Source organism: Orcinus orca, chromosome 11, assembly GCF_937001465.1.
Source record: "Orcinus orca chromosome 11, mOrcOrc1.1, whole genome shotgun sequence".
In the NCBI taxonomy this organism is placed as follows: Eukaryota; Metazoa; Chordata; class Mammalia; order Artiodactyla; family Delphinidae; genus Orcinus; species Orcinus orca.
This window is the reverse complement of record NC_064569.1, coordinates 28,786,953-28,800,596: the sequence shown is the minus strand read 5'-3', so window position 1 is coordinate 28,800,596 and position 13,644 is coordinate 28,786,953.

Sequence of the window (13,644 nt, the reverse complement as noted above, 5' to 3'; positions counted from 1 at the left end):
TCTTTTCGAGTTATGGTTTTCTCCAGATATATGCCCAAGAGTGGGATTGCTGGCTCACACATTAGTTCTATTTTTAGTTTTTAAAGGAACTTCCATACTGTTCTCCATAGTAGTTGTACCAACTTACGTTCCCACCAACAATGTAGGAGGATTCCCTTTTCTCCACACCCTCTCCAGCATTTATTGTTTGTAGACTTTTTGGTGATGGCTGTTGATTTTACGTTTCTCTGATAATTAGTGATGTTGATCATCTTTTCATGTACTTTTTGGCCATCTATATGTCTTCTTTGTAGAAATTCCATAATGATGAATATAAAAGCATCAAATCTCTTTGGACAAAAAAGTGTAGAGACTGTGAATGGCCTGTGTAGTGGAAAATACAAAACAGTGGAGGAAAGTGTAAGATATGGCATTCACAAAAACTGATCTAATTATATGCATAGAAGGATGGTTTATTATTGCCAAGTAAAGGACCTGACAATTATCATCCTGTTTTTCTTTCTTGTTATCCTCTCTCCAGAGACTTTAAAATTAGAAAATTTCAGTAGATTATTTCAGTAAGATTATTTTATAGATTATTTCAGTAGAGTAAATGTAAACTACTCTCTCAAAACACAAGATAAAAAGAGAACATATAGGTAAATTTTTCCATTTGGATTATCAGTCAATATTATCACTAAATATTGACCACATGCAATTTAAAAGCCTGTTTCTATATTTTTTCTATTTAATGTTTCTAAATATGAAAATGTATATATAAATGTAAATTTTAAAAAATTGTTATTAAATCTAAATATTTTCTGAAAAATGAAGATATTCCTTTTAAGTTCTTTGCTCAAACTCTCCTATTTGATAAATTCTCTAGTTGGATTTTAATGGAATTTTTCTTCCAAATTGTGCATTTATCCTATATAAAATTCAGGTCATTATCATTCATTTCTGCATTAAATTTCTTAATCTTTGAAAAATTTTTCATTTAAAAATTAATAACCTATATTCTGTATAAAATTCATATTCAATTTTTCAGAATAAAGAAAAAATTGAGTATTAGGACTTCAAATTGTAAAAATTTACATATACATTTTAAAATGTTTATCTTTGCTATGATTTTTTCATAATCTATTGTTTTTTTCTTTACATGTACCCACTTACTTCCTGACCTAGTAAGGCAGCTATTCTATTTCATATACAAATGAAGAGAGGAAGGATGAGCAAATCTGAAATTTTAATTGTATGTGCTTTAAAAAGTCAAACAAAAACCCTTAAATGATCTTGGTGCTTAGACTATAAATTCAGTGACCCTATTTTGGTCTTTTTGGTGGTTAGTTTCTTAAAGTCTGAATATCATGTATGCTGAGTTGATAGTTATGGATTTTTTAAAAATCATAAACCACTCAGGTGATTGTGGGCTTCTATACTTTTTCTGCACCTATTATTCCTATATTCTACCCTGTCTTAATTTTTTTTTAAGTTATAAAAGGAATTCTTTGTATCATCTTTTTGTATTCTCTCTCCCACGTCTGCCTCTAACTGTAACCCATTCTCTCTCTATTATCACTCAATTTTAGCCTCTAATTATGTCCCTGCTGTCTTTTTATTTCTCCCTCTTTGTCCATATTAGCCCTTTGAACCATAACTTTCTGAGAAAATGGAAATGCCCTCCATCTGCACTGTTCAATATGGTAATAAGTAGCCATATGTAAATACTGAGCACTTGAAATGAGGCTAGCAAGTCTGAGGAAGTGAATTTTAAATTTTATTTAATTTTAATTAATTGAAATTTGAATAACTTCACATGGCTAATGGTTACCATATAGGACAGTGCAGCTTTATACCCCTTATTCGTTCTCATTTTCTCATTCTTTCTCCTCTGCCTTGGTATATATTTCTTCTTTGTCTCTGTCTCTAATTCTAACTGTAGTTTTTTTTTTTTTTCAGAACTTAGGGTCACTTGCTTAACCCAAATGAAAGGCAGAAGCTATACTTCAAGTGCAACCACAAGGCAATGATCCTGTTCATAACATTAACTCCTCTTCCAGCACCTCCAGGGGCTGCTGACTGGAGCTGTTTGAATCTTTTGCTGGTTCAGTTGTGATAAACTCTGAGGGGGTTTATCATACACTACTTTTTTTTTTGGTTATTGTTCTTGAACTCCACAAAAATCAGAAGCCATTAGGACACTTTCAAGTTTATGATTCTTGAAGTGAGTTGAAGGCAAGGAAATGTTGCAAACGACTTTAAGCTTGAACAATGTAGGCCTTTACTCTCATGATCTTTTACTCTTTCCAACATGTTCCTCGCATTATTTGCCCTAACTCACTTATCGATCTTATACATTTTGCATCTTCTTTCAGATACTACTCTATTAAAATACATCTTCAGTCTATTCTTTCAATACTTAAGCCATGTCCAAAATTTGATATATGCCATATTTTAGAGATCAGGTGAAGCCTCAACTGAAGCAAAGACCATTCAATTTTAACTTTTACAGCATTATTTCCAAAACCAATGTATTATAAAGCTGTTTACTTTTCAAATTCTTAGATCCATGGGAAATTTTATTTTTGCTTATATACATTGTAGGATTTACTGCTTCGTTTAAGAAAAGTTAACTTACTAATCAGGAAAATGAATCAAAAGCCTTTAAGTATTTTGTATAACACTAGTAAGAACAGGCTAAGGATTTTTAAAAAGGGCTAGCTAAGCTTGGTCCCAGAAAACTTGTGAGCACATTACAATTGCATGTTAAATTGTAATCTCTCAGTAAACTGATTATGTCATTTTAAATTGTGTGAATCTGTGCCTTCCTAATGATTTTATTTTTCTTTGTGATAGAATGCCTCCTTTTCCCTTTCTGTCACATATACATGTGCAGACACACACACAAAGGTTTTCAAATTCTTGTGCTGGATTTGAAAAGCTCTGAAAGCCAACCAAACTAGTTTCACTCCCTTTGAAATAAAATAAGCAACCTGTCATCTACTGAGTTTAAAGCACTATTCCAAAAATATGTTCAATAAAATTTATAAGTTTTAAAGTTTAACTTTGGAGTTTTTTTCTTTTTATTTTGTTGCTTTTTAAAAATGGAGACATTCATATTTCATGGCTATTTTTTGGAAGAATTTTCAGAAACATTTTAAAGAAGAAACTTTAAATTTAATTCAAAATTAATTTATTTATACATTCACATTTATAGACAAGTTTTAAGATTCCTGAGAAGCCCGTTTCCCAAACAATACTAACGTATTTATTTTCACCACAAAATGAAATCGATCCAAAAAAATGACTTTTATGATTCTATAAAACCAATGCTTATCATCTTATCAACAATGACCAAAACTATATTTGCCTCTGAGGGGTGGATAGGGAGGGTGGGAGGGAGGTGCAAGAGAGAGAAGATATACGGATATATGTATATGTATAGCTGATTCACTTTGTTATACAGCAGAAACTAACACACCATTGTAAAGCAATCATACTCCAATAAAGATGTTAAAAATAATAAAAGCTAAAGTGATATACACAGTGTTTCACTGCTCCAACTTCAGGTAGTGGGTAAATAAGAATGACAATAAAATACAGTGTGTGACAGGATGAAGTCAGGTAACAGGAATCCAGTAGATCTTACTGAAGTCACCATTCATCCTGCTTATACAGGTAACAAAGCTTGGGTGACATGCAGGTGATAGATGGCTGGCTCTATCCACTCACTGAGTGGAACATGTAGATGAATAATCATGATTCAGATCTGTGCCTTAGTTATTCAACAAGTTACTCTGTATAGTGAATTTGGGGGGTATCTTGTGGGTATCACAAGAATAAACACAAAAGTAAAATCTGCCAATATTAAACATGTAAATTCTAATTTTTTCTTATCTGGACTATTGTCTCCTGTAAATAAGAAAATTTAAAAACTGTCAGTGTTGGCTAAGAGAGTTTCATATATACTGTATCCATACTTTTTGTGCTCTTACTGTTGTTTTAAGATTTTATGATTTTTCTTGTTTCTGTTAACTCAGGCCAATTAAAGCAATTCCTTTTGTGGGCATTTGGGTCATTGTTTTCAAGTTTATTGATTCAATTGCATTCTATAAATATTTGTGAAAAAACACTTCTTGTCATACTCCATGCCAGATGCTGGCAAAATAAAGATAAATGAGGCACAATTACTATGGTGAAGGAAGTAACTAGATACCATAGTAGTTGATGGAGTTCTACAACTTGAGTACGGAAGAGGGCTGCAGTCTGTAGTACCTCATTACCCACAGAATTATGAAGACAGAACACATCAGAGCACACCTCCAGAAAGAATTGCAGTCTTTTTTTCCAGTTTGCCTGGTGCTATTAAGAAAGTACAAATCCACTGAATTCTGAATACTAATCTTGTGACAAGTACTTTCAAATGTATGACAACTATAGGTTTCATGTTGTGGACAGCTTGGCTACAAAACACTAAATAAATGGAGACCCTAAGTATAGTGACACTAGGTGGGAACACTTAGGCTTTCCTGAGAGTAGAGTGATGAGTATCCACACAGATTTGCATTGGTATCAAGGAGCAAGGCTAACAGTTTGATTGATGCCACTCCCCACTCCTTGATTGCAAGTCTGTTAAATAAAACAATGTAGGCTGTCTTGGACACATCATGTGCTATGTAAGATATTAAGTTTCAATTCCTTTTCCCATAAAGTTGACAAGTTCTTATATCATACCATAAAAAATCCTCTGTCTCTAGCAGAAACCAATCAACATATAGGAAAGAGAAGATACTTAATATTATAAAAAGAATGTAAAGTTAAAGGCAATGTAGTAAAGAATTATTGGTAAACAGTTGTTATTTGTGTTGATCTTTCCTTTCTTTCCAAGTTTTGATTTTAGATTTTAAGGAGTTTTAGGTTAGCAACATCATATCTAGGTTTTCTCATATTTTTGTATATCAGCAAGATTTCACACTTCTTGATATGTTATGATTTTAGATGTTTGTGCTTTAAGAGTCCCCCCAAAATGTATCTTGGGTATTGAAATTCTAGACTTCAAATTCACAGAACAGGAACCATATCTTATTTTTTTTGTATCCCTCACAGATTGCTTTGTAAATAACTATTTATTTACTAAGATATAGGGTTTACTAAATAATATCTGAATGACAAGTCAAAAATCAGTAGTTTTTTTTTCTAATTTGTCCAGGCACTTAGGAAAAATTCTCGCTAACAATTTATAGCATAACACCAAATGTAACACGTAGGGAACGTAATGCATATAAAAGGCGTGGAACATATTTAAATGCTATGTAAGCGGGATTAGACATGAATTATCTGTGGAAAGATCATGTTTTCCTTAATTTACAATCTCTAGGTACATATTATTTATTATATATGAAACATAGTGTTCTAACACACTGTTTTTCCAAATAGTCTGAGTCTTGGTAGGTAAATTAAATTTCACTGGTGCTACTTTCACTGGCCTAAGTCATTCCTAGTGATGGCTCACACTCTTGTTTCTTGAATTCAATGCTGCCCACAACCTGGGGGTTATGCTTTTGTTATTTGATAAAGCAATGACCATGTTATTGAGGAATAAACATCTAAGTCCCTAAAATAAGCTCATATTTTTCTCCACTTACCCCAAACATAACTACCATGTAATATAATAGATGCTGAAGAGCTGAACATTTCCCACTGACCCTTGCTAAACACTTGCCCCAACTATCCCTCACTACCCCTCTTTTTTAAAATTATTTTTTTATACTGGAGTATAGTTGATTTACAATATTGCATTAGTCTCAGGTGTATACATATTCAGTTATACAAATACATATATCCATTCTTTTTCAGATTCTTTTCCCATATAGGTTATTACAGAATATTGAGTAGAGTTCCCTGTGCTATACAGGAGGTCCTTGTTGGTTATCTATTTTATATATAGTAGTGTGTATATGTTAATCCCAAACTCCTAATTTATCCCTACCCCACCATGTTTCTCCTTTGGTAAGCATAAGTTTTCAAAGCCTGTGAGTCTGTTTCTGTTTTGTAAATAAGTTAATTTTTATCATTTTTTTAAGATTCCACATATAAGTGATATCAAATGATATTTGTCTTTATCTGACTGACTTCACTTAATATGATAATCTCTAGGTCTATCCATGTTGCTGCAAATGGCATAATTTTGTTCTATTCTATGGCTAATATTCCATTGTATATATATATACCACATCTTCTTTATCCATTCTTCTGTCAGTGGACATTTAAGTTGCTTCCATGTCTTGACTATTGTAAATAGTGCTGCAGTGAACACTGGGGTGCATGTATCTTTTCGAATGATGTTTTTCTCCAGATATATGCCCAAGAGTGGGATTGCTGGCTCACACGTTAGTTCTATTTTTAGTCTTTTAAGGAACTTCCATACTGTTCTCCATAGTGGTTGTACCAATTTACATTCCCACCAACAGTATAGGAGGATTCCCTTTTCTCCACACCCTCTCCAGCATTTATTTTTTGTTTGTAGAACTTTTGATGATGGCCATTCTGACCAGTGTGAGGTGATACCTCATTGTAGTTTTCATTTGACCACTTCACTTGTTATACCCAAATTGACTCACCAACGGAGGCTAAGCCCGGCTTCAGACATAATGTCTTTATATATGATCCTGTATTTGTCATAGCCACATACAAATACGCAGAAAAAACAAATCTGACTGATCATCTTCAATCTAAGGTATATAGATTTGGCTGAGAATCAGAGGATGGCCAAGGAAGACAGAAGGAGAAACCAGAAAGTAGTTAGCTGAAATACAGGGCAAAGCTGATGAAATTGGAAACTTGAATTTATGTGGTTTTCAAGGTCACATATAATCTTTATCAAAATTGTCTATATTGGTTGCTGAGAAGTTATCAACAAAGATTGAAATCAGATATATATATATATATTAATCTATATTTATCCCCTTTTCTATAAGTTATTTACATGTTAAAATGACCAAAAATTTTTGTTATATAAAGGAATGATCAGGGTTGAATCTGGAAACAATTTTAACTTTTATCTTTTGCACTCTCCTATATAGTAATATACACATATGTATATCTTTATTTTAATGTGTATATGTTTATATACATATATGTACATATATAAAATATATCCATATGTGTGTCTATATACACACACATATATGCAAAGATGCACATTTTCTAGAAATATATCCCAAAATTTCTATCCCTGTGCTTCTCCTAAGTGTATAGTACCCCAAGTTAGTTTTCTTTGACTCTTAGAAGCATGTAATCTGTTGGAAGAGAAGATATTGCATTAATAAGTAATTTTTATCTTTAAATGTCTAACTTCCTATGGATACTTACGTTTGTATACTCAAAAATAGTTCAAGTCAACAAAACCCAGTAGCAAAAACTACAGTTGATGGCCAGATCTTGTTTTGTAATACCATTCTCCAAAATGCAACCAGTACTCTTTGGAGAAATGGCTGTTTCTAGGACTGGGACAGAAAATGTGTATGATGATTGTAGAGTATTTTGTAGTGCCAGAAAGTAAGGAAGTGACACACACACACACACACACACACACACACACAATGATGAAGAAATACAAAAGTGATACAGGGGCCAGCCAAAAGACCTGACACAATTTGAGAAACAAAATAGAATACTTTTAGATTATAAGGTATAAAATATCCATGCATTCATGTCGATATAAAGAAATGATTGAATAAATGAGGAATAATAGACAAATTTCCTGCACAGAAGAATTTAAAACCATTTATGTAGATATGCTACCCTTCAGAAGGTACAGATTAACTCCCCACACCTTAAGTGTGAGCTGTGCGTAGTGACTGTTTTCAGGAGTACAGTATGGAAAGGGAAGAAAGTTACTTGACAGTGGAGAAACCTAATAAACACTACCTCAAGTTACATGAACAAGGTTAGCATCAAAAATGGTGTCATACTGACAGTATATACTCATGAAGCAATGTGCTAAGAATGGCATTTTACTTCTGAGATCTTCCTCCAAAAAATACACAACCCCAGTCTAATCATGGGACAAAAATCAGACAAATCCCAATTGAGAGACATTCTACAAAATGGTGAACAGTAATAAAAACTGTTAAGATCATCAAAACCAAGGAATGTCTGAGAAACTGTCATAGGCAAGAGGAGTCTAAAGAAACAGCACTGTTAGATGCAAGATGGTATCCTGGATGAAATCCTGAAACTGAAATGGGGCATTAAGAAAAAAATGAAGAAATCATAATAAAGCATGAACTTCAGTTAATAAAATATATCAATATTAATTGTGACAAATGTATCATACTAATATAAGATTTTAATAATATGGGGGACTGGGCATGGGGTATATGGGAACTCTTTATTTTCACAATAATTCTGTAAATCTAAAATTGTTCTAAGTTTATTAACACAAATAACTCAATTTACCAGAAAAATTATATTTATATCAGTCCTTAAAGCATATTTTTGTGTATATGTATTAGTTCATAATATTTTTTGCTTTCACCCACTATTCCATATCCCTTGGGGTATAGTATGCTTTTCTTCTGCACAGATTATGGATTTGCCTTTGACTTGGTTTGTTCAATGATCTGTGAGTGGTTTTGGTTCTTGTGTGGTTTGGCTTGAACTCTTTTACTCCTGGGTCGACCATGAAAGTCATATCCCTGGGTAGTGCTTGCCCACGGAGAATGTGAACACATGTGGAATATATCTGAACCCTACTCAAATCCCAGAGCCAAGTTGAGCTCACTGAAATATGATGCAGTGTCACCCAGTTGTTAAACAGACCATGAGTAGAAGAATAAATGCTTGCTAGATAGGCCACTGAATTTTCTGGTGGCCTGTTAGTTTATTGCAACAAGAGCAGAATAATTTAGTGTGTAACACAAATCTTCATGGAGATGACCGTTGCTCTTTGCTGTAATGTATGTGCATCCCTATTAATTGTGTGTGTTCAGTATGAGCACAAGTCAACTTTCTAAAAAACTTGTTCTACTGGGAAAATGCCAGCTAAGTGTATAATACTATTTTAACTAGTATTCAATAAATCAGTAAAACCATATGTAACTGACATACTTTGATTATAGTCTTTTATTTAGGAAATAATTTTAGTTCATCATAGTTACGTGGTTTTTTTATTCAAGATTTTGTGAAGCAGACCCAGTCCAATTTCACAGTCATGCCATTTGTAAACTGGTGTAATCCAGTGAATTATGAATGTTGGAATGGACTCATATATTAGGGGCTCTCTCTCTCTGCGAATATTGAAATGTATTTTGCTGATATAAGTGATAATTGTTTAAAAAGAAATTTAACAGCATCAGCAGTAAATGAAGTACTATTTGAATATATGTATATGTCTTGATTTTTTAAATACATGGTGCATACTCACGATATGTTTTTGTGCATATATAACGTCATGCATTTAACACACAGAGATATATAAAATCTCATGTACGACCCCCTCCAAATACGTGTAAATGAGTAAATACCTAGGCAGTGAGCTAGATGGCGATATAGCATATAAAAATGTAATTTTACTTTAGAATCCATGGATTATGACCCCATAGGTCTAGGTCTTGAGAAACTCTAGCAACAATAGTCTGTATGAAATGCATTAAGTATTATTTTTCTCTTATTGAATAGAATTTAATTGTAAATATATGGAATATAATCTTCCTGAGTCACATAAAAATGGCACTGATAGTAAAGGAAAAAGTTTTAGCAAAGAATATTTCTGTTATGCTCCTTATATGTTGAAACATTTTTCATAAGAGTTTATATAGTTAAATACTGAACTATCAAAATGTGTTATTTTTGGCAATGTGCTTTGCTGACGAGATAAGCATATGTTTATTGTTTTAATTTATATATTTTACTTTTTATTTTTACAAGCTTCTTTCTTTGAATAATGAAAAATATTTGGGGCATAATATTTAACTTAATATATGATATTACGTTGAATGGCAAGTAAAATGTTTAAAAGTTTTTCTTACTGTGGCTATTATATTAGCCATAATTTCAGGTTTCAGGGCCAAAAGAAGGATATCCTAAAAAGCACAGAATGTTTCATAGCTTTTCATCCTTCTTAACCTTCTACATTGTCCTCCTGGTAACGCATCACATACCAGGAGATCATTAGGCAAATGCAGATAATTGGCAATTTTGATTAAACGTGAAAAAAACTATTTTGTAAAGAAATAAAAACATGTATCATAGTGGACTAAGTGTCCCTAATAACTGTGAGTAGGTTGACACATATAGTAATTAAAATAAGACATTCTGTACACACACAGACACACACCCATAATTCCATTGATTTTTAAGTTACATGTAGCATCCTGAAGGAAAACTAACAAGAATAGTAAGTCAATACTTTTACAAAGGTCTGAAAATTTAAGGGACAAACTTAACAGTAATATCCAACATCAAATGTATGTGTGCAAAGCATTTCCTGAACAGAAAGGAAAGAAAAGGCATGGTGAGAATAGGTTGAGGATGGAATAATAATATTTGTGGACAGGGAAATTATTTGTCCAGTACTGTGTTAGTTTTCTTAATATTGATTATAATTATATCAAAACTCCTTTCATATTTATTTTCTAGGCATCTTTCAAATATGCCACTGAGAATTATTCTATTCCCAAAGTGATTTTCAATGTGTTTATTGAGATGTCAAATACCATAAAATTCGTGGCCCTTGTTTTCTAACAGTCACCATCGTGGAGGGTAAAAGTAGTTGGCTCTGTACTTTCATGATGCTGGATGTCAGCAGTGGAGGATTCCATGCTTTATAGTAGGAGATATGAACCTCTCTCCCCATTTTTTAAAAAATATTTATTTATTTATTTTTGGCTGCGTTGGGTCTTCATTGCTGCACGCAGGCTTTCTCTACTTGCGGCAAGAGGGGGCTACTGTTCGTTGCGGTGCACGGGCTTCTCATTGCGGTGGCTTCTCTTGTTGTGGAGCACAGGCTGTAGGTGCACAGGCTTCAGTAGTTGTGGCATGTGGGCTCAGTAGTTGTGGCTCGCGGGCTCTAGGGCGCAGGCTTAGCAGTTGTGGTGCACGGGCTTAGTTGCTCCGTGGCATGTGGGATCTTCCTGGACCAGGGCTTGAACCCGTGTCCCCTGCATTGGCAGGCGGATTCTTAACCACTGTGCCACCAGGGAAGCCCTCCCTCCCCATTTTTTTTACCCACTCTGTTATCTTAACACTCTTAGTCTTCAGTTGGCTCTATACTTAGGGCCACACGGAGACAATTCAGGTATCCCTTTTAAGTTGCACCCTATTAACAGAGCCTACTGAATTGAGAAGTAGGAGTGTAAGGCCAATTAATAATCAAATGCTTTTGCTTTTTGTTTTTGTTCATGTTTGATGTTTTTCTCTGTTGAGAATCTCAGGAGAAGGAGTGTTGTCTTATCTGGTAACAATCCAGTATTCAGTAGTCTTAGGATCATCATATCTTATATTACATTTTGCCTAAAATGTATAATTGTGGGCTCTAAAAATAAATCTAAGATTAAAATATGATTGAAGTAAAAAAATATATATAAACAACATTTTTGAATGCTGTCAGAGACAATTTTCTTACATAATTTTCTCTAAAAGAGAATAATAATGATGGTTGAAAATGTTGTTTCATGATACAGGCAATACAGGAAAGCAAAATTGTAGAATTGCTTAGAAAATAACACATTGATTAGAATTAAAAGTTTTATTTTCTGCTTTTTAAAAAAATTTTTGGTTTTATTGTCTTCACTCCTTTATGTCTTGCCTACTTTTGACTTTTTCTTTTTACCTGGATTCAGTTGTCATCTCCTAGATGAACCAATCTTGATTACCTAAACAAGTTATACTTAATTAATTGTAATATTTGTATTAGTGTTATAAGCTGAACTGTGTTCCTCCAAATTCATATGTTCAAGTCCTAACCTCCAGTACCTCAGAAAATGACTATATATGGAGGTAGGGTCTTTAAAGAGGTAGTTAAGTTAAAAATGAGGCTGGTTTGGTGGGCCCTAATCTATTCTGACTTGTGTCTTTATAAAAAGAGGAGATTATAACATACAGAGAGACACCAGGGGCACATGTGCACAAAGGGAAGACCAGGTGAAGACACAGAGAGAAGGTGGCTATTTGCAAGCCAAGGAAAGAGACCTCAGAAGAAATAACACCTGACCATATATTGATCATGGACTTCTGGCCTCCAGGATAGTGAAAAAATAAATTAGTCTTCTTTAAGCCACCTAGTCGGTGGTATGTTATTATGGCAGCCCTTGCAAACTAATACAAATAGTAAGCATTAACCTTAACATTTTGGAATGTTGACTAATACTTTATGCATTTTACGAGTCAATGCTCATGTGAAAAGTAGTTTTTCAATCACATAGCACATTTTTCTTCTTAGGAAATAGTAAGATGGGCTGTTTTGCCCAAGAATCATAGTAGTTCAATATTACTGGCATGGTGCACATTTGATCATGCTCGAGTTTCCTCCAGTTAAATATTATGAAAATGTAGATGTCCAACATGACTAATGATATCACTAGTTTATTCCTTTTGTATGTCCTGAATTTACATTTTACAATTTGATTATATTAATCAGTAAAAAAAAATATATATATATTTTAAAAATTCTCTCTCTCTATATAGATATATATAGATAGAGTTTTAATACTTTCAAAGCAAACGAAAACCCTGCCGCCCTCCACATAAAAGAGTTAGTTTCCTTATTGAACAATTTGTTTTCTGCTTTGTTTACTAAGTTCTTAAAATATCACAATAATATAAGGCAGGTCATAGAGGAATTAATTTCTAATATAGCAAAATTAACTTTAGTGTTAAATAAAACCCACCAATATTCATTCATTTATTCAAAAACATACTCAGCACCTCTTAGGTACTAAGCACTGTGTTTTACATTGCAGATACAATTTTGAACCAGACAGAAATGGCCCCTAATCCCCTAGAGTACAAACCATATTGACTGAATAGAGCGTGTGATTTTCTTTTCCTGACACTGATAAGTAAAAAAGTTTTGAAACAGTGCCATTTATTAATAGTCTTTTATACCTAATGATTATCTAATTTATACTTATACCTCAGAAAACCAAATATTAATAATTTAACCTGTTATTATGATTTAATAGAAGAGATTGCAAAATTTGGAACGAAGACATTCCTTAGTTTACAACCTAGCTTTGCTGTGTCATAGTTTTATTATTTTGGGCAAATTACTTAAACTATTCAAACCTGTCTGCTTATGTGTAAGCCCCCATTATTAATATTTACTTTGAAGCTTGACTTAAAGTCAGAGATCATAAGAAGTACATGGTGGGCATATAATAATTATTACCTTTATTTTTATATTAAAATTAATAGTATTAGGTTTAATCAGATAAAATTATGTCAGAACACATATGTCAGAATTACTTTCAAAGCAATCTTGGGTTCCAGATCAAGCTACTTGTTTTTTGATGGTCAGGCTTTTAACCATTGTGCATTTTACTTAGCAAATATATAAACTTTTTAAGAGACAAACAAAAAAACCTTTTATTATATTCACCAGAATTAAACACAGTATCCGATATGGCAATATGGTTCCAGTTTTTCATTTCCAAGTGTCATTCT